Source organism: Dermacentor albipictus, chromosome 10 (assembly GCF_038994185.2).
Source record: "Dermacentor albipictus isolate Rhodes 1998 colony chromosome 10, USDA_Dalb.pri_finalv2, whole genome shotgun sequence".
In the NCBI taxonomy this organism is placed as follows: domain Eukaryota; kingdom Metazoa; phylum Arthropoda; class Arachnida; order Ixodida; family Ixodidae; genus Dermacentor; species Dermacentor albipictus.
This window is the reverse complement of record NC_091830.1, coordinates 55,580,788-55,603,106: the sequence shown is the minus strand read 5'-3', so window position 1 is coordinate 55,603,106 and position 22,319 is coordinate 55,580,788. Positions and strand designations below refer to the sequence as shown.

General features: G+C 49.2%; 1 long non-coding RNA gene across 1 annotated transcript in view; it reads right to left on the bottom strand.

Moving 5' to 3' along the window:
• Positions 1 to 1,903: 1,903 nt before the first annotated feature.
• Positions 1,904 to 22,319, bottom strand: part of LOC139050870 (uncharacterized) — a 32,738-nt gene continuing 12,322 nt past the window's right edge. The window contains exon 3 of the long non-coding RNA XR_011509106.1: positions 1,904 to 2,004. This is a non-coding gene — a long non-coding RNA (uncharacterized lncRNA). The remainder of the gene's footprint in view (positions 2,005 to 22,319) is intronic.

The window sequence follows — 22,319 nt, the reverse complement described above, 5'->3', positions numbered from 1 at the left end:
TCATGTTAGGCAATGATAACGATCAAGCCTTTCAGGCATTATGAACAATGACGCACAACAACGATTAAGAAAACCCGACTCCATGTGTGTTCTCTGGACTACGCAATGCAACGTACAAGCAAGGTAACATGTAACATCAACTCACCACTCTCGTACTGAAATAAACACTGAAGAAATTACACATTCACCGCCAACATCACCGCTATTTATCCGCAATCAACGCGAAGGGCATGTATAGTTTTGGTTACATAGATTAATACAGTGCGTGGGAAGCGCCGATTTCCTACTTGATAAAATGTGTCCGTGTTGGTATTCATGAGGCCACAGAATGTACGCGTGCATGTAGTCATGAGCTACCTACGCTTTTAAATGCGTAAACATTTCAAAGCTTACCCAACGACGCAAACGGTCCGTCCATGCGTCCCGTAAGACGACTGCTTTCGGGATAGAACCTGCAGCGTCGAGCGAATTCTCCTTCCTGCCACTTCGCGCTTCAACGTCAACTACGCTTCGACAACACAGCGCTCACGAGCTATCAGCACTCGCCACAATATCCCTCTATCGCAGATAGCTTTTAAGTTAGGGGCCCACACGCCTCTCCTCATCGCGAACTAACGGACAAGAAGCCAGAGCACATGAAGCCATTAGCAATCGGCACTCTCTGTCCGCATCGCAGATAGTTTTCAAGACACTGACCGCTCGGCCACGCCATATGCAGCCGCCGCCGGGGCATGGTTGATCACGTTGCATAAGGGTTCAGCCCGGATGAATAAGGCACCAACAAGCGTTAAAGAGATATAATGGTCCTAACTTCATGAGCGCACCTGGTGCACCCACCTGCAGTAGGTCGTTTGCGTCAAGAATTCACCTTGCGCCGCGGCCCACAGCAGTTCGTGTCGCAATTGCGCTCTTGTGTCTACTAGTCGGATCCTTTGATAAGATTGATAATTAAACCGGTCTGTGTGGAGATGCGCAAGTGGCTCAACGCTTGCATATACGTAGGTAACTGTCAGATGAGTTTCTACGTGAATTTTTCGCTTACTTTTTTCCTTCAATCATACAGAGAAATCCCAAAGAGTCCGGAATATTTCTCTGGGGGTGTTGAAAAAAAGATTTTGCGCTCACCGCCACACTGTTCTTGCTAAAACGTTGCAGAGCGATTGCTTTTTGGCGTCGATTTCGTTTAGTATATCCTTGGCTGAGATAGCTGCTTGGTTCTTAAGAAAGTGCGAATTTGCCGGCACTCATAGGGAAGCGAGCTGCTGCCAGGACGGTGCAATAATAAACTTGTGTCGCCACCTGCCGACACCTGCAGAAAGCAGTGATTCAGAAAGGGCTGCCGCTTTTCGCGTGCTCCTGGAACAGGCGCATTCCCTTCCTGAAACGCTGCTTTCAGCAGCTGAAACATTTACGTACACAATGGTATTTTTTAAATATCAATATACCGATTTGTGCGTATGTGTTGCTGCTACTCTGTAAGAACAACATCCTGGATACAATTCATGGCTTCTCTGGCTGCAGTGGGAAAAGGCGAAAGTTTGTGTGCACGTCAGCGAGCAGCAGCAAGTAAACTTGTCATTTCCTGACAATGGGAGCTCACCGATATCTGAGCATCAGCAATCGAAGCGTACTTCTTCTATTGCGAGTATACCTTTTTAATAACTCTTATAAAGTACAACATATATTTTTGTCAATATGGAGAGGCGATAACAAAACTTGTAATCTTTATCTATATCAGCAGAGGCACTCACTATCCAACGACGATGACTGGTCCTGGTAAAGTGGTATTGCAAATTTGAGTCAAATGTTTGCCGAGTTGTGGGTTTCCCAGATCTTTTTTCAAGTCGCATTCCAGTATTGTGATGCAAGAACTGCCTTGTGGATGCACATTGAGGGTGTTGTTGTTGTTACACAATTCTGCAAATTTTTGTAAGCACTCTTGTGGCACCACTATAAGGTCGGCCCTTGTTCGCAATAACCTCAATTCGCAAGAAATATGGTTTCCTGAAAAAAAACGGCAGAAGTTATATGTTGGTAGTGCTAGAATAAGGGATCTTCGGCTAATCGTACTACAAACTCTGATTTCAAGGGAGTCTTTAGCATGAGTTTCATGAGAGCGTTTCATTTCGTGATCAGATGACGGTTCTAGATTTCATGTGTCCCCGTGTTCGAATGCCACCCATGCGGAATAATGCCAGCCACTCGTGTACAGACTTATGCTAGGGAAGAGAGCCTCATCTTCAAACAAATGATTTAACTTCGCGGTGTGTATCTGAACTCGTAACCCCAGGTCAGTCCGCTTTGAGAATACTCTAGGGCAGGGCTCACGCTCAGCAGGGTGCTACGTACAGGAAGAAGCGAAAACCAAGCGGATGCACGGAACATCGCAAAGGTGGTGTGTAGCGCAACTGATCTTCTACAGAACGACTCATTCGCTTTTCCAGCGCACGACATGTGCCTCTTTAGTGATAAACTCAATGTGTGACCTTAATCTGGCGCAATGCACAATATTCTGGCTCGAAGGTCTTCCTTTATTCTATCAAGTTTAGCATAGTGCGGCTGCTCGACTGACAATGCTACACTGCTCAGAAAAAGCCCCGGCATGTGAAAGCATGTCCCCCGAAAAAAAGAAAAAAATATACATACATATATATATATATATATATATATATATATATATATATATATATATATATATTGTTACGTCCAAGCGCGTCAAAGGGACGCGGGGATCAAGAAGAGGGGGGAAGAAGAGAACGAAGACTGTGCAGCGGCCATTCCTGTTGTTCGTAGCCTGCCGTTCCTGCTCTCGCACGCCTAAATAAACCCCTTTTCCCCGTGCTTGTAACAAATTGGTGGACGGTGCGGGGTACACCTCGTAACCACGGAGCCTACGCTGCTACAACTTCGCCGAAGCCGTCGACTTGCCGGACTTCCGCCACCATCACCTGACATGACTGAATACGCCTGCCAGATTCCCGAAGGTTCTGACGCGGCTTCAAGGCCAGCACCTGGCGTTCCGTGGCAATGCTACCGGGTGCCACTCACTTTCGGAGGAAAAGCCGGAGAAGATGTCGACGAGTGGCTCACAAACTACCGAAGGGTGAGCCGATCTAATGGTTGGAACTCGACCGCGCAGTTGTCCAATGTTGTGTTTTCCCTTACCGACACAGCACTCGTCTGGTATGAGAATCACGAAGACACGCTCACTTCATGGGAGCTTTTCGTAGAGGAGCTCAGAGCGTGTTTTGGCGACTCTAGCGCAAAAAAGAAACGCGCCGAACAGACGCTTTCGCAAAGAGCTCAGATTCCCGGCGAGACCTGTACGACTTATATCGAAGAAGTGCTGAAACTGTGCAAAATAGTGAACTCTCAAATGTCTGAAGAGGACAAAGTTGGACATTTGCTGAAAGGGATAGCCGAAGACGTCTACAATTTTTTGATCGGCAAAGAAAGCTTGGATTCCGTGTCTGACGTCATTCGCCATTGCAGGACCTTTGAGACGCTGAAGATGCGACGGATAATACCGAAGTTTGGTCGCCTGGCGAATGTCACAACGGTGGCAAGTGTAGACCCGAGTTCGTGCGTTGACCTTCCATCAACAATACGGCAGATTGTTCGCGAAGAGTTGCTCCATCGGGAAGAGATGTACCGTTGCACACCCGGCATCACTGGTGCGTACTTACCACACGAGATGCGAAACACGGCCGTTTCGACCGCATGGCAACCCACGGTTCACTCAGCGACCGTCGAGTATAGGTCTACTCCACAAACGAGAGGGACCCTGAGCTATCAAGATCATGACTACGACCAACGCCCTCGCCGCACGCACGCCTCCTGGCGGCCGATGCCTAGCCATGATGAATGGGACCCACCTGCTGGCTATGCAGTCGACAGCAACATGCGTGACTACGTGCAAGAACATCGAAATTTGCGGCATCTGCCGGTGTGTTTCCAATGCGGTGTCACGGGCCACATAGCGAGATTTTGCAATCGTCGCCCAACAACGTGGAATCGTCGATCGGGGCCTTCAACAAGGACCACACCTCCTACAAGGACAACTCAACAGCCATGCACCACCTCTTGGTCAGCTGGCGTCCCTCCTGGCAACGATTACTGGCAGAGAAGCTTCCGGAGCCGCTCGACGGCATCTGACAGGAGTTTGACGCCACCGCCAGCTTCTCGTGCACCGCGTTTACGTCAATCTCCATCACCAGTGCGCCGCTCATCCTCGCCTTCACCACCGGAAAACTAGCTAGCGCGGCCGATGGGGGTGAGGTCGCTCGACACGTGCTATCGACAGAAATGCCCCCTGCAGTTGCTATGATTAAGAACAAAGTGCATGTACTTGTTGATGGTGTTCCTACAATGGCTTTAGTGGATACCGGGGCAACTGTATCCGTAATGAGTCTCAGTTTTAAAGGTCGGTTGGGGCGCAAAGTTGTATTTCCGTGGGACCAGGCTGCAACGTTTTGTGGAGTGAGCGGCGAGTCGTTGCGCCCTGTTTGTGTGTGCACTGCTGAAGTGTCCCTGGCTGGTGGAGTTTTCGCGACGGAGTTTGTAGTTATTCCCCGATCGACGCACGAAGTGATTTTGGGCATCGACTTTTTGCGGCAGTGTGGTGCGACCGTTGATTGTCGCACGGGGGAAGTTTGCGTCGATGGCCATGTTTCGTCCGGGCTCTTAGAGGAGACTTGTAGTCAAGGTGAACTTTGTGTATCTGTAGATACTGTTGTGCCTGCGTCCACCTCGGTGTGCGTGCCGGTTGTATGTCGCGGTGAAGTTCCAGACAGTTTCGATGCCTCCGAAGAGCAAATGCATCTAAATCTTGTGAAGAAGAACGTTTTTGTCCCTCATTGTGTGGTATCCATCGGCAACGGGCGTGCTGGCTTGTGGACGGCCAACTGCTCGGCCGAACCCGTCCTGCTTCCAGACGGCTTGAAACTCGCCTACTTTACAGAATACACGTCTTCGTCCGTAGCCGTACTAACAGACTCGCCGTGTGAACCTGCTGACCTTCGCCAAGTCTCGGACAAAAAGCTTCTGTCTATGATAAACAAGTCGCTCAGCACAAGGGAGCGCCATACCTTGGTGGATACGCTTTCTAAGCATCTCTCAGTGTTTGACTTTGCGCAGCCGGACAAAGCGTTCTCGATTCCCGAGTCACGAACGCGCCATACTATCGATACGGGATCTGCGCGCCCGATCAGGCAAAAGCCTTATCGCGTGTCGCCTAACGAGCGCAAGATAATCGGGGAACAAGTGAGTGACATGATGAAAAATGGGATAATACAAGAGTCCTCGAGTCCTTGGGCAGCTCCGGTCATACTCGTCAGAAAGAAAGACGGCAACTGGAGATTTTGCGTCGATTATCGAAGATTAAACGCCGTGACTAAGAAGGATGTCTACCCGCTGCCCCGGATTGATGATGCAATTGATTGCCTTCATTCGGCCTCTTATTTTTCTTCAGTGGACCTGCGCTCAGGATATTGGCAAATCCCGATACACCCGACAGACAGAGAGAAAACAGCCTTCATAACCCCGGATGGATTATTCGAATTCAACGTGATGCCATTTGGGTTGTGCAACGCTCCAGCAACCTTTGAAAGGTTCATGGACACCATTCTGCGTGGGTTAAAATGGAACATCTGTATGTGCTATCTTGACGACGTTGTTATATTCGGGCGCACATTCAATGAGCACAATACGCGCCTGGATATTGTCCTCGACTGCATCAAAAACGCCGGCCTGGTTCTGAACTCCAAGAAATGTAAATTTGGTGACCGTCAAACCCTTGTGCTGGGTCATCTTGTTGACAAAGACGGTATCCGGCCTGATCCTCTCAAGACGGCAGCTGTCGAAGCATTCAGTGCACCGCAGTCAGTGAAGCAACTTCGTAGTTTTCTGGGTCTTTGCTCTTACTTTCGCCGATTTATTCCTGGTTTTGCTGACGTCGCTTATCCTCTGACAAATCTGCTACATAAAGACGCACGGTTTGAGTGGACACCCGAGTGCGATTCTGCATTTCGTCAGCTGAAGTTTCTGTTAACCTCTCGACCTATCCTTCGCCACTTCAATCCTACTGCGCCGACAGAAATCCACACAGATGCTAGTGGCGTTGGTCTAGGTGCCGTATTGGTCCAACGCTATGATGACCGTCAGCACGTGATTGCTTATGCAAGCCGATCATTAAGCAAACCTGAACGGAATTACACGGTGACAGAGCAAGAATGCCTCGCTGTAATCTTTGCGGTTCAGCGATTTCGCTCGTACTTGTACGGACGCCCATTCCAAGTCGTCACAGACCACCATTCCCTGTGCTGGCTCGTGAACCTTCGCGACCCTTGTGGTCGCCTTGCGCGCTGGGCTTTGAGGTTGCAGGAATATAACTTCACTGTTTCCTACAAGAGTGGCCGAAAACACGCTGACGCAGACTGCCTTTCCCGTATGCCGCTTGCCACGACGGACTGCGACGCAGACGATTTTGATCATCTCGTCGCTTCTGTGACACCCGCTTTTCCAGATATCGATGCGTTCAAAACAGAACAACGGACAGACACTAAATTGGAGCCACTCTTTACTTCTGCCCACTCAAGTGCAACAAGCAGCTACTGTGTACGCGACGGGCTCCTGTACAAAAGGAACTACTCAAGCACGGGTGCACGCTTCCTTCTAGTGGTGCCGGAGCGTCTCCGGCCAGCAATCCTTCAGGCTATGCACGATGACCCTACCTCCGGGCACTTAGGCACAGTGCGCACACTTTATCGCAATCAAGAACGCTTTTACTGGCCCCGGATGCGACATTCGGTTGAGTTTTATGTCGCCAGCTGCATACAGTGCCAACGTCGGAAACGCCCAACCACTGCCCCATCTGGTCTCCTTCAACCTGTGCCGCCTTCCAGCTCACCCTTTCGGCAAGTTGGAATTGATCTGTTAGGCCCTTTTCCAAAGTCATCTAAGGGGAACCGCTGGATAATTGTCTGCGCCGACTATTTCACACGCTATTGCGAGACGGCGGCTATACCATCAGCAACTGCCACCGAAGTGTCGCTTTTCTTACTTCACGCTAAAGTTCTACGACATGGACCACCTGGTGTTATCATAAGCGACCGAGGACGTCAATTCACGGCGGATATAGTGGAAGAGCTTGTGCGATTGTGTAACTCGCACCTCAGGCATTCGACGCCATATCATCCGCAAACGAACGGCCTCACTGAGCGCACTAATCGCACGATCACAAATATGCTTTCTATGTATGTTGCGTCCGATCACAAGAATTGGGATGAAGTTCTACCGTTTATTACTTACGCATACAACACCGCCAAGCACGAGAGAACCGGCTACAGCCCCTTCTTCCTTCTATATGCTCGGCCGCCCCGGTATACGCTCGACACTGTCCTCCCTTTTTACCACCACGACAATCCTACGGTCGCCGATACGCTGTGCCTCGCTGAAGAGGCTCGGAGACTTGCGCGTCTTCGGACTTTGGCATCACAAGAAAACTCCAAAGCCCGCTACGACGCACGATATCGGCCAGTTACATATAACCCTGGTGATCTCGTTTGGCTTTGGACTCCCGCAAGGAAGCGCGGTTTGTGTCAAAAGCTGCTGGCAAACTACGATGGACCATATGTCGTCATCGACAAAGTCAGCGAAGTGGACTATACTCTCGCGCGCCTCACGAACACTGGTAGACGTTCTGCTAGGACACAAGTCGCGCATGTCGCACGGTTGAAATCATGCACGCCACGACAAGCTAGTTGACTCGCCCAGGGGGGCTTTGTCTGCGAGGGGAGGTATGTTACGTCCAAGCGCGTCAAAGGGACGCGGGGATCAAGAAGAGGGGGGAAGAAGAGAACGAAGACTGTGCAGCGGCCATTCCTGTTGTTCGTAGCCTGCCGTTCCTGCTCTCGCACGCCTAAATAAACCCCTTTTCCCCGTGCTTGTAACAATATATATATATATATATTGCAAGCACACGTCGGGATGAAGGCGTGAGTTATCACAACGTTCAAGCGACACGAAAGAAGGCTCTTGTCGGTGCACGCGCTCTGCCACGCAGAGCGCGTGCACCGACAAGAGCCTTCTTCCACATCTTTTGCACGTGTCCGTGTTAATTTCCAGTTAAACAAATTCAATCACCACCACGGCGCAGCAAAAGTGGATGTCCAGTGGTGGTGATGAAACCCACCAGTACAACTCTTGAGGGTGTTATGCAATGCTCTATTGCTTTAGAGTAATGGCAGTAACAGAAGTGAAGCTAGTTTTGACAGCATGCCACCGATGATTTTATTACTGTTTTCTATTCCCTTTGCTGCTCCTCCTATTGACTCTGCTCCTTGGGAATCCTAAGTAATAAGCATTGTCAACCCACAACAGTGCTGCAACAAGAATGAACTCAGATGCTACTCTGGTTCTCTTGTATAGGAAAGGATATGCTGCTGTAACCACGGCCGCTCACGCAACAGCAATTGTGTGCGGGGAACGCTACGTGCTTCGCCTTGTTACCAGGAGATCCTTATCAATTATGTGGTTGAGATCCCTGTTTTGCGCTTGTTCTTTATTGAAACGAATGCTAATCGGTATGGTGTGTATGTATGTATGTATGTATGTATGTATGTATGTATGTATGTATGTATGTATGTATGTATGTATGTATGTATGTATGTATGTATGTATGTATGTATGTATGTATGCATGCATGTATGTATGTATGTATGTATGTATGTATGTATGTATGTATGTATGTATGTATGTATGTATGTATGTATGTATGTATGTATGTATGTATGCATGTATGGTGTAAGTGCGCTTTTCGCTTCACTTTGGTGAGGGCTGAAACTTGCTTCACCTGAGTGCGGGCATGCACTGCATTGCACTGCCTGCGGGATTAGGCCACAATTTTGCCTGTGGGTGATGCCATGAGAAGTGCCGCCCACCCATAGAGGCTTACACATTAACTTAAAAGGAGACGAGCCGACGACTTAAGAATAGTGCGGGTTCATCCATGTGACGTGAAGTGCTTGGAGGTAGCGGCGCCGTTATATCGTACATGGCTAAGTGTGGGAGGGTCTGGCTCAATGACGTCGTTGACAGAGAACGTCTGCCACATAACTTGATAAGGACAATTATACTTAGGCAGCAACATTGTGGAAATAGAAGGAGCGGAAAAGGAGCTTAGAGGCACACCTATGTGCCAAGTATCTATCAGAGAGAGGAGCAGCTGCGGTCATGACAGTTATTCTCGTGGGCCTGGCCTTGCTAGGTAACTGAGCGCTCCAGGTGGCGGCATTCCTTAGAATAGATGGTGACTTCAGACAGGGTCGTGGATTCCCAGGCATCATGACGATATGGGAGGACAGTGTCCATGAAGGAGGACGAGTACAGGCCATAAACAAGGAAGCACTGGGAGGATCATGCGGAAGATTGAGCGGCGTTGTTGTAAGTGTAGGAAAAAATGGCTAGCATTTCGTCCCAATTTATATGGTCACCAAGAACCTACATGGTAAGCGTGGCGTTTAAGGTTCGAATAAAGTAGACAGGAAGCAGATGCAGCCATGGGACCAATTGAGAACTTTTTCTGCTTCATTGTACAGCAGATTTCGCCTCTGTTTGCTCCTAGACATGCACTGCTTCTACGGTCCCAACGAATGGGACTACATCAGCAACATTATGTCCATTCCCGCTGTTGAGCCATCGGCTGAAGTCGCAGCTGTTTGGAAGCTACGGTTTCACCACTTGGAATGGCCGGTACCATCGTCCACGGCAGCTCTAACTTTTGATTCAAACACCCGGTAGTTGTCTCTCGACTTCAGTGGCGGGAAAAGAGCCGCAGCCATGATACCCGTTGTGAATTTTTCCTGCTTCATTGTGCAGATTACGCCGCTCTTCTGCGCGTAGTTATGCGGTGCTTCTACAGAGCCGGCGCATGGAACTACGTCAACGTTCTACTTTATCTCCGTTCCCTCTGTTGAGCCCCCTGCTCCAGCCACAACTATTTGGAAGTTGGCATTTCACCACTTGGAATGCCGGTACCATCGTCGACGGCAGCACTCGCAGCAGATTCAAACACCCGTCCGTCGTCTGTCACCTTCAGTGGTCAGGAAATGGCGGCACCCATGGTACCGGTTGTGAATTTTTTCTCCTTCATTGTGCAGCTTTCGCCGTTCTTCTGTGCGTAGTCATGCTCTGCTTCTACACCGCCGGCGCAAAGAACTACGTCAACGACCTACTTTATCTACACTCCCACTGTTGAGCCCCCTGCCCCAGACGCAACTGTTTGGAAGCTGCTGTTTCTCCACTTGGAATGCCGGTACCATCGTCCATGGCAGCACTCGCTACTGATTCAAACACCCGGCCGTCGTCTCTCCCCCTCAGTGGCCAGGAAAGAGTGCCAGCCATGGGACCGGTTGTGAATTTTCGCTGCTTCATTGTGCAGATTTCTGCGCTCTTATGCGCGTAGTCAGGCGCTGTTTCTACAGTGCCAGTGTATGAAACTACGTCAATGATCTACTTTATCTCGGTTCCCGTGGTTGAGCCCCCTGCTCGAGCGCCAACTGTTTGCAGCTCCCGTTTGAACACTTGGAATGCCGGTACCATCGTTGACGGCAGCACTCGCTGCAGATTCAAACACCCGGCCGTCATTTCTCCCCTTCAGTGGCCAGGAAAGACCGGAAAACATGGGACCGGTTGTGAATTTTTTCTACTTCATTGTACACATTTCGGCCCTATTATGCGCGACGTCATGCGCTGTTTCTACAGCGCCAGCGTATGGAACTACGTCAGCGATCTACTTTATCTCCGTTCCCGCTGTTAAACGCCCTGGCCCATCAAGGGGAGTACGGTAGCGCGATTAAAAGACTGGAGAAAAGAAGACACATAGGGACAGACACAGCGCTATGCATTGCCAACAACGCTGAAGATGCATTACCAACAAGCCAACATTGCAATCCCTGCTCCAGCAGGAACTGGTTGGAAGCTGCCGTTTCACCACTTGCAATGCCGGTACCATCCTCGACATCAGCACTAGCTGCTGATTGAAACGCGCTGCCGTCGGCTCTTTCCTGGCCACCCCTTCAGTGGCCAGGAAAGAGCGGCAGCCATGGGACCGGTTGTGGATTTTTTCTGCTTCTGTGTGCAGATTTTGCCTCTCTTCTGCGCCTAATCATGCGCTGCATCTAAGATGCCAGCGAACGGGACTATGTCAACGATCCACTTTACCTCCGTTCCCACCGTTCAGTTCCTGCTCCAGCCGCAACTGTTTGGAAGTTGGCGTTGCACCACTTGGAAAGCCGGTACCGTCGTCGACGGCCGCAATCGCTGCTACTTGAAACGCCCGGCCGTCGTCTCTACCCTTTAGCGGCAAGCAAACAGCGGTAGCCATGTGCCCGGTTGTGAATTTTTTCTGCTTCGTTTTGCAGACTTTTTCGCTCTTCTGCACGTTGTCATGCGCTGCTTCTCCACAAGTGGCGCATGGAACTACGTCAACGATCTACTTTTTCTCCGTTCCCGCTCTTGTATCCCCTGGTCCAGCCGCAACTATTTGGAAGTTGCCGCTTCACCACTTGGAATGCCGGTACCATCATCACCGGCAGCGCTCCCTGCTCATTTAAACGGCCGGCCATCGTCTCTCCCCTTGAGTGGCCAGGAAAGAGCGGCAGCCATAGGACCGGTTGTGAATATTGTCACGTGGTGGTGACGTTAAGAACACAGTAGCAATACTGTGATAGACAAAACTAACTTTTATTGGGCGAACCTGTGCCCACAAAACAGGTTACACTTATAGCACAACGATAGCGGCGAACATGGTCGGCGATCGTCGAAAATCTGATCAGCGGGTCAAGCGCGTCGGCTTTTATAGAGCAGTCTTCGAATGTTCCAGACTAATCGTTCGGACCCGCGTGCCTTCCACAAAGTTCTACACCATTCGCGTCAGATGATGAAATCAGATAACATAACGTTCGGCGACAACAGACAGCGGATAGAAGCATCGATAACGTTCCAGAAACTTCGGATACATACAGGCGCGTCCCGCGCTGTGCGATAAGATTTCTTAGGCGGTGAAACCTGGTCGCCCGATAAATATAAATACACGTGTCAATACCCCCCTCTTAAAAAGCATCGTCCCGATGCTACAAAGAGAGCGAAACACAAAGGGACACTTATTAAACATAAGTAACAAAACAACGAAAAGAAATGAAGTCCAAAGGTCAGTTACGCGAAGTGCCAAAGTTCGTCAACGCTGGTGGTACGGCTTGAGCCGCACAACGTGGACAATTTCAGGTCGTGAGCGGCGCCGCTGTGACAGCGAAATGCCGTCTGGCACGACCTCGTAGTCCAGTGCACCAATACGTCGGATGATCTTGTACGGTCCAAAATAGCGACGCAAAAGCTTCTCGCTCAGTCCTCGTCGGCGTATAGGGGTCCAAACCCAAACACGGTCACCGGGCTGGTACTCAACAAAGCGTCGTCGGAGGTTGTAGTGTCGGCTGTCGGTCCTCTGCTGGTTCTTTATCCGCAGGCGGGCGAGCTGTCGGGCTTCTTCGGCGCGCTGGAGATAGCTAGCGACGTCGATATTTTCCTCGTCAGTGACGTGGGGCAGCATGGCGTCGAGCGTCGTCGTCGGATTCCTGCCGTAAACCAGCTTAAAAGCGTGATCTGTGTTGTTTCTTGCACCGCCGTGTTGTAAGCGAATGTTACGTACGGCAGGACCGCATCCCACGTCTTGTGTTCGACGTCCACGTACATCGCTAGCATGTCGGCGAGGGTCTTATTCAGCCGCTCCGTAAGACCATTCGTCTGCGGGTGGTAGGCCGTTGTCCTCCTGTGCCTTGTCTGACTGTAGTTCAGAATGGCTTGGGTGAGCTCCGCTGTAAAGGCCGTTCCTCTGTCGGTGATGAGGACTTCTGGGGCACCATGTCGCAGCAGGATGTTTTCGACAAAGAATTTCGCCACTTCGGCTGCGCTACCTTTCGGCAGTGCTTTAGTTTCAGCGAAGCGGGTGAGGTAGTCCGTCGCCACGACGATCCACTTATTTCCGGTTGTTGACGTCGGAAAGGGTCCCAACAAGTCCATCCCGATCTGCTGGAATGGTCGGCAAGGAGGCTCGATTGGCTGTAGTAATCCGGCTGGCCTTGTCGGCGGTGTCTTGCGTCGCTGACAGTCTCGGCATGTTCTGACATAACGGGCGACGTCGGCGGTCAGGTGCGGCCAATAATACTTTTCTTGTATCCTTGACAGTGTCCGGGAAAATCCTAGGTGTCCAGCGGTCGGATCGTCATGTAGGGCGTGCAATACTTCTGGACGAAGTCCTGACGGGACAACAAGAAGGTAGTTGGCGCGGACTGGGGAGAAGCTCTTCTTCACGAGTAGATTGCTTTGAAGCGTGAAGGAAGATAATCCGCGCTTAAATGCCCTGGGGACAACGTGGGTGTGCCCTTCCAAATATTCGACGAGGCCTTTTAGCTCCGCGTCTGCCCGTTGCTGTGCAGCGAAGTCTTCCGCGCTTATCATTCCGAGGAAGGCGTCGTCATTCTCGTCGTCTTGCGGGGGCAGGTCAATGGGGGCGCGTGATAGGCAATCGGCATCGAGTGTTTTCGTCCGGACTTGTAGGTGACAGTGATGTCGTATTCTTGTAGTCTGAGGCTCCACCGCGCGAGTCGTCCTGAAGGATCCTTTATATTCGCTAGCCAACACAACGCGTGATGGTCACTGACGACTTTGAATGGCCTGCCGTAAAGATAAGGGCGAAATTTAGCTGTAGCCCAAACGATGGCGAGGCATTCCTTTTCGGTCGTAGAATAGTTGCCTTCCGCTTTTGACAGCGACCGGCTAGCGTAAGCTATCACCTGTTCGACTCCGTTTCTCCTCTGGACTAGAACGGCACCGAGGCCTAGGCTACTGGCGTCAGTATAGATTTCTGTATCTGCGTACTCGTCGAAGTGCGCAAGTACCGGCGGCGACTGCATGCGTCGTTTGAGTTCTTCAAATGCGTCGGCCTGCGGTGTTTCCCACTTGAACTCGACATCACATTTCGTTAGATGTGTTAGCGGCTCTGCGATGCGGGAAAAGTCCTTGACAAAGCGCCTATAGTAGGCACACATGCCAAGGAACCTACGCACTGCCTTCTTGTTGATGGGTTGCGGGAACTGTGCGATGGCAGCTGTCTTTTGCGGGTCTGGACGGACACCAGATTCGCTGATTACGTGGCCTAGGAACAGAAGCTCATCGTAAGCGAAGCGGCATTTTTCCGGCTTCAGAGTAAGCCCTGACGACTTGATGGCTTCTAGTACTGTTGCAAGCCGCTTGAGGTGATCGTCGAAATTCCCGGCAAAGACGACGACGTCATCCAAGTAAACGAGACAGGTCTGCCACTTCAGTCCTGCTAATACTGTGTCCATGACGCGCTGGAACGTTGCAGGTGCCGAACACAGTCCGAATGGCGTAACCTTGAACTCGTAGAGGCCGTCTGGCGTGATGAAGGCGGTCTTTTCGCGATCCCTTTCGTCGACCTCTATTTGCCAGTAGCCAGACTTGAGGTCCATCGATGAGAAGTATTAAGCATTGCAGAGCCGATCCAATGCGTCGTCTATCCGTGGGAGGGGGTATACGTCTTTCTTCGTGATTTTGTTCAATCGACGATTATCGACGCAGAAACGTAGGGTTCCGTCCTTTTTCTTCACTAAAACAACTGGAGACGCCCACGGGCTTTTCGACGGCTGGATGATGTCGTCGCGCAGCATTTCGTTGACTTGGTGTGTTATATAGCTTCGCGTTCTCGCGTCGAAACTCGGTAAGGGCTCTGGCGGAGTGGTCGAGCGCATTCTTCGGTTATTATGCGATTCTTTGCGACTGGGGTTTGTCGAATCCTCGATGACGTTGAAAAGCAGTCTTTGTATCGTCGAAGCAGACTTCTGAGCTGTTGCTTCTTAATCACGGGGAGACTTGGATTTATGTCGCAGTCTGGCTCGGGAACTACGGTCGTCGGGGTAGATGCAACAGAATCCGAGAGGACAAACGCATCGCTGGTTTCCTGAAATTCCTCGATGTATGCGATCGCCGTGCCCTTGTTGATGTGCTTGAACTCCTGGCTGAAGTTTGTCAGCAACACTTTCGTGTTTCCTCCGTGCAGTCGAGCGATCCCTCTTGCGACGCAAATTTCACGGTCGAGCAGTAGACGTTGGTCGCCTTCGATGACGCCTTCAACATCAACGGGTGTTTCGGGGCCGACCGAAATGACAATGCTGGAGCGAGGTGGGATGCTCACTTGATCTTCGAGAACCCTCAAGGCGTGGTGACTACGAGGGCTCTCCGGCGGTATCGCTTGATCTTCCGACAGCGTTATTGACTTCGACTTCAGGTCGATGATTGCGCCGTGTTGGTTCAGGAATGACGTCTCGTGAACACTGTTGGAGGATAACGAAGGTGGCAGGGTAAGTCCGGTCATGAACGGTAATTCTTGCCCTGCAGACTCCAGACGGCGTGATGAGGTGTCCTCCAGCGGTTCGAATTTGAGGGCCTTCCCACGTAGTCTTAACTTTCTTCAACTGGGCGGCGATGTGTCCACTCATGACGGAGTAATCAGCCCCTGTGTCGACTAAGGCAGTGACTGCGTGTCCGTCGAGAAGCACGTCGAGGTCGGTGGTTCTTTGTCTGGCGTTGTAGTTAGGTCGTGGCGTCGGATCACGGCTGCGTCGTGTTGAACTGAAGCTGGAACGTCGCGTCGTGAAGTCGTCGTTCGTCGGTGTAGTCTTGCCTTCCTGACTTCGTCGGGACGGCGGCGTGTCGTTGTTATGTCGTCGAGATCGTTTCGTCGTCGTCTTCGTTGGCGGCGGAGGATCTTCGTCAGTTCGACGAAGTCACGTGACAATATTTCTGCACCACGTGACAATATTTCTGCTTCATTGTGCAGATTTCGGTGCTCTTATGCGCGTAGTCATGCACTGTTTCTACAGCGCCAGCGTACGGAACTACGTCAACGATCTACTTTATCTCCGTTCGCGCTGTTGAGCCTCCTGCTCCATCCGCAACTGTTTCGAAGCTGCCGTTTCACCACTTGGAATGCCGGTACCATCTTCGACGGCAGCACTCACTGCTGATTCAAGCGCCCTGCCGTCATTTCCACCCTTCAGTGGCCAGTAAAGAGTGGCAGCCACGACACCGGTTGTGAAGTCCTTCTGCTTCATTAACTCTGCTAGGAAGCTGCTGGAATCTTGCACGTAATTAGTACAAGACATTATTCTCTAAGCTTTTGGGTGGTCGCTATCTATTTTGTAGTTTCCCCTAGTATATCATTTTTCTGTAACCACTTCGACAGCTCTAGTTTTCGGCCTTGTATGGCCATTTTATATACCATCGACGTTACTGTAACTCGACTGCAGCAGTTCATCCTAATCTTACCACCTATCCCCTGATAGATAACGCAAATTTATTTGTTTCTTCACATTGCTTTATGGGACTAGCTAACTACCCCCTGTTTATAGGGTGCAGCTGTTTCATTACCTGCACTGAACTTCCATCTGCTCCTATTGGCGCCATGGTGTTACGGACATTTTTTGCGGTATTTTTGAGTAAAAAGTTTCTAACTGAGATTCTGAGGTTTAACGCTTCTCTGTGGCTGGATCTGCTTCAGCCTGAATTACAATGTTTTACGCGCAAGCGTACATACCCCGCATGTGAAGACAGCGAAGCTGTGTTTGAAGCCGCGAGGGAAGCCAGCGCCTGAGGAGGAAGATGACTGGAGGTGGAGTAGAGAATTGTGCACCGGGGAAAGTACGGAGGAGTGCACTCGGCGTAGGGGCAAAGCAACGCCACCTAGAGGAAAGTTTAGCTAGTGTTGAGCCAAGTGGGAAAGGAGGAAGGAGGCGAAGCTTCGTGGAGGAAGCGAAGCAGCACTTCCACCTACTCCGTGTAGGCGGAGGTGCGCTGGGGTGACCTCCTGTGCAGCAGTTATTCAAACCCCCTAAATCTAGGAGTATTAGGTCTATTGAGTCTTATCTGGAATTATTTAGGGATTTTTGAATATGCAGTTATCTCACAATTTTCGCTGCCATATGTATGCACATGTAGCCAGGCGGACTTAGGCAATGTTACTAGAACCAGCTGCCTATTAAGGCTCTAGCACTACCAGTAGAGGCGGAGCTCTGCGCCCAGAATAGTAAGTGCGAAAGGTAGAGGTGCCGTATTCAGTCGCGGATTTTCACAAATTTCGGCAGGTAAAGAAAAATGTGGAGCGGGTGTTCCCGTTGTATTTAGGGCTGTGTGGGACGTCCGCCGATGGAGCCGTGTAATTGAGGCGCCTCTAGTAACATTATGTTCATGTTACAGTGCAGCTCTTGAGCGCCCATTCCTGCGCTGAGCATGGGCATTACGGAGCGGACGAGCGCAGCGAAGGATGAAAGATCGAATGAAGGGAATTGCGAGGGCATGAAAGAAGGCGATATCGAAGAGACAGCCGCCAAAAAGCGGATGAAAACACGAGGCCGAATGCAGAGAAGCAGAGTATGGGAAAAGGGTGAGAAGAATAGCAGAAAGCCGCACGAGACTACAAAATGGTGCCGTAGTTGCGGGTGCCGTCGTATTCCTGTATTAAAACTTTTCGGGGAACAGTTTGTTCAAGAGAAACGATATGGCACTTTCGTCGGCGCGCCTGGCGTAGCCTCAGCAAGAGCACGCAAATACGAAGCGATTAGCGCTTCCACATTACTTCTGTGTGATCAGCTGTCGGGAATGCAAGTGTTTTCGCTTCGTACTATGTTCCAATCGTGCTGCAAATTGTGAAGAGGTGGATTGAAGACGTATACAGTACTTGGCTGCAAAAATAGTGACTGGCATATTGAGGGATGAAATTATTCTGTGTGACCTACCTCTCGGGCCGCTGCTACGTGAGGACAGCGTGTGATAGCGGCCCGTCACCATGCACGACTTTCCCAGGGAATAAAAGAATTTGGTCGTTAGCCATCGTTGTATCAGCAACCTTCAAAAAAAGGACTTCAACTCCGGAACGTCGGCAAGATTTAGTACCACTCGTTAAACAATGACAAAAAGACTAGCGCCGCTACCGGTCACCGTAAGTTTCTGGCATGTTATCTACGCACATGTAACCCAAATGGAACGCAAACTTAAGCGCACTCTGTCACCAAAGTATCAGGAATAAGTGAGTGCTCGCACACTTGACTTTGTGTGCACTTTATAGGCACCATATATAACGGACTACACCCACAGCACACGAATGGCCGTGGCTGAACGTTTCCTGACAGTTCACAAGAATAAGCGAGTTACTATCGATAATACAGTTTTGCTACAAGGTATACAATGCATATAACATCTACGTTTCAATCCTTTTGCGCAGTAAGAATAAATCTATTGAAACTGAGCACGCTCAGGAGCGATGGCAGAAGATAAAGAGATAGCGACTGCAGTCAGGAACTTTACTGAGTCAGAAACGTGACGAACCGCTGCTTCGAAATATTCGATGTATGCAGTGCGAACCTCGCGCAGCACATGTATGCCCGGGATGTTAACCCTCCAAGCGGCCCAATTCGCTTTGTTGCTTGTACGATTGTTCTGAACATGCAGGTTTAGAACAATGTGTTCTAACCAGAGTAAATACTCGCACATAAAATTCGCTCGTTGCGTGCTATTTTTTTCTCTCCCCTATATTTTATATTATTATTCGTCGGCGTTTTGATCTTTCATGTAACGTTGATTGATGTGCAAGTGTAAATCGTCTTGTAGTAAGGAAAATATTCACGTGCTCCCGCTTGTGAAACAGCTCTGACAGCTTCAGCTTTCACCGCCTACAATATTTTGCTTGCTCGGTCGGCAATAGGCGAAATGAGAAACGTATAAACTTGCGTGTATATTGAATACTCGCTGTGTCATAGTAAATTGACCTTAATGTCATGCAGTATCATGTTGGGATGGAGGGTCATATATAGACATGCAGATGGTTGTCATCTGCACTACATCATTCGTTTTATATGTACAACCCTCGCGGGCTTCTGCTAAGTATCCGACAAAGCAAAGTTGTTGAATATTGCGCACGTTTCTGCGGTTGTGATTACTTATCACTGAAACTGCTTTTATCTGCGACTTTTGTGCGTGAATAATTACTTTGCAGGCGTGTCATAATAATGTGATTAGTGCAATAAAATACCATGTTACTACTCTTAATAGCATATTCCCTTTCCAGTTGCTTTGAGTGATGTCCCTCCAAGGTTCCAAGAACCAGCGTACTTGTCATGGTGCCAGCGGCCATTAGTCTTCCATGTTCTTGTACCGAATAAGTTTGGTCTAGAAGCTCCTTCATCTCGAACCTTTTTCTGCTTGCAGATTTGCTGCTATGAAGCAGCTGCTAAATCTGCGGTATGAATAATCGTAAAAATGAGCTTTGCATAAAATATGTGCATGTGAACATTTGAAATGCCTCTAAATTCACGTGTCTGCATTGCATATAAAGAAAATCTGCAGCCACTGTGATCGACAGTTAGTGATAAATGACGTTCTGTTAATGGTCACTGAAATAACTGCAGGAACGATAGTTCTCTTGGCAATGATTAGTAATCGCCTGGTTTGGGAAGCAAAAATGGCCCAAATAATTGCCCACCTTACGTGTGTGAAGTTTCCTTTAAACACCTTTAAAACATTTCTTGCCTTCCGGCCTCTGCGAGGAAACTTCATATGCATGTTGAAAAACACCGCGTCGCTTCTTGTTCCGAATTTGCACGCCAACATTTGAGCTGTTTGAGCCATGGGCGTAGTAAACTCTTTATTTAAGGGGAAGGGTCTTACCCCATGTATGTACGTTCGCGCAGGTAATTGTATACGCGCCTGTGTATATGTACATACAAACGAAAAACTTTGAGGACTTGGAAGCCTATCTCCCTACGGCTACGCCAGTGCTTCGATCATAGTCTGCATTAAGAGTGTCGCCTTCCTGAGTGCTTGGAAAATTTACCGAGCATTTGCCGAGCATTACTGTGCATTTGCCTCCTGCGTGCGCAACTAGTGGCTGCACTGCAAAGCTGGAACATAATGTTGTGCCTATACGCAACTCTGCTCTCCGCAGAAGCACATAGGGGGACACTGAAGTTCCGTAGTGCGCCGATGACGTCATTGCTAAATCATGGGGCGAACGGTGGGCGAGCGCGTCCACAGATTCCATATATAAAAGCAAAGCGCTGGCGTCTGCTTTGGGCCCGCATGACACGCGCTACTTCGTCCACGCCTCCGCCGCTAGGAAACGAGCTTGAGAATGCGCTCTGCCCTGGGCACATTTTCCCGTGTTCCCGCTTTCTTTCCCAACAGCGAGCGACGCAATGAGTGGAATTCAAAACATCAGAGGAACTGCGCTCAAATCTCACATTAGGGAACATCGCAATTGCCGGTGAATATTTTTTTGAACAAAAAGAGCGTTCATTCAGGGCTATGTTCAGCGACTAGGTCTATGCTTTGCTTTGAATAGCCTTGCTTGCTCCTCTTCACGAATGAAGGCGAAGCTGCTGAGCGGAGCACGCAAAATCGAGCTTTTCTTTTTCGCGCTTGAGAATGCATGCAGTTCAAAGTATGGTTGCCGGCAAGCAAGGAAGCAAAGGAGTATTTTTATTGCAAGGCTTATGACGCAGGTTGGCATACCTGTTGCCAGGTGCGCTTGCCAATGAAACACATACGGATCGAATAGGCGACCAATACACGGCCTGCATATTATAGCGATGATTTGGCTTTATTTGAATGAGTCGGCAAAGAATTTTTAGGTAGGCAAAAATAAATTAATCTCTGCAAAAAAATGGCGGAGACAGCTTGCAACAAATGCGGAGGAGGAGGGTGCAATGGGACAATGAGGCGGAAAGCAGGCGAGGAGGGCATGATGAAAGCGTCAGAAGAGTAGCGAATTTTTTCTTGCGTACTTATCAGTCTTAACGGCTATCATGTACTGCAGTTCGTTGTCTGCTTTGGAGATGTTACCATTTTCATCTTGTATGAACATATGCAAATTTTTATTTGCTACTGCCAGAGTTCCTCATGACTATGTGAACTGCATCATGCGCCTTCATTTTTTTTTAAATTAAGCACCCAAGTTTTTGTGGTCAATAATTTTATTTTTACACTACTTCGCTCGCCACTCTTTCGTCTTCGCAGTACTTGTTCTATTGAAGCAATACCTTTCCTAGACCAATCCGAAGTATTTTTCTTCTGGATCATCTCTATGCGCATGCTGTCGCTCTTTAATAGCATGCTTTATTTTCTAGTTCCTGTACATGCGTGGTTTCCCACTTTTGCCTGCAACAATATTTTATCCATGTTTGGGTTACCTTTGCTGCACTACGTCTATGAATCGTTGCAACCCCCAACTGCAGTCGGAATAACATTCAGGTTCTCGTTCACGCATTTGGTCGTATCTGCTATTTGCTGTTCATATTGTTTTTGGTGCTTTTCTGCTGTTTCTTCCTGTCTTGCGTCGGCGTCTCTTCTACAGGTTAAGCTTATGCCCTTATGATCGCTATCCAGGCATTCATTTATTGTTGGACTCTCATCATTTGGCGTAGACATGCTTAAACCGGTTCTTAGACTACAGCGTAGTAGATACATGACTGCCTCTATGCACAATGTCACATTATCTGCCTAGAATTGATCTAAACACGAAGCATTTCTTGAACATCTGCTACTACGACAGTCTTGATGCTCTCATATTCGTTTTGTTAATTTGGTATGCACCACAATAGCCACAGTATGACAAGAGTGTATGACGCACATAAACGATAGGTCGTGACATTATTGTCATGATATGCAACCCATGTCATGATATGCATGTCATGTAGGTCATGAAACAGCCTTCTACACTTTGGCCTGTACCAAAGTTGGCATACTATGACAATAATTTGTGACAATCCGTTCCTTTCAAAACAGAGCCAGTCTCCAACTTAAAAAAAAACGGTTGAGTTTTTTTTTTTCGACATTAAAATAATAATTATGGGGTTGAAGTGCCGAAACTGCTTGCTGATTATGAGGCACGCCATAGTAGAAAATTTTGGAAATTTAGACCACCTGGCGTACTCTAACGTGTACCTAAATCTATGTACACAGGTGTTTTCGCATTTCGCTCCCATAGAAAAGTGGCCACCGTAGCCGGGATTCAATCCAACGGCCTCGTGCTCAGCAGCCCAACACCATAACCACTGGGCAACCACGGCGGGTGCTTTCGTTTGCGGCAAAATAATGCATTTTAGTTTGCACATGTAAATTTGGCGTGGTGAGATTCCGTGGTTTTATGCTGTCGTGTGACAAGTAGGTGAAGTGGACCTGGCATAAAACATATTTAA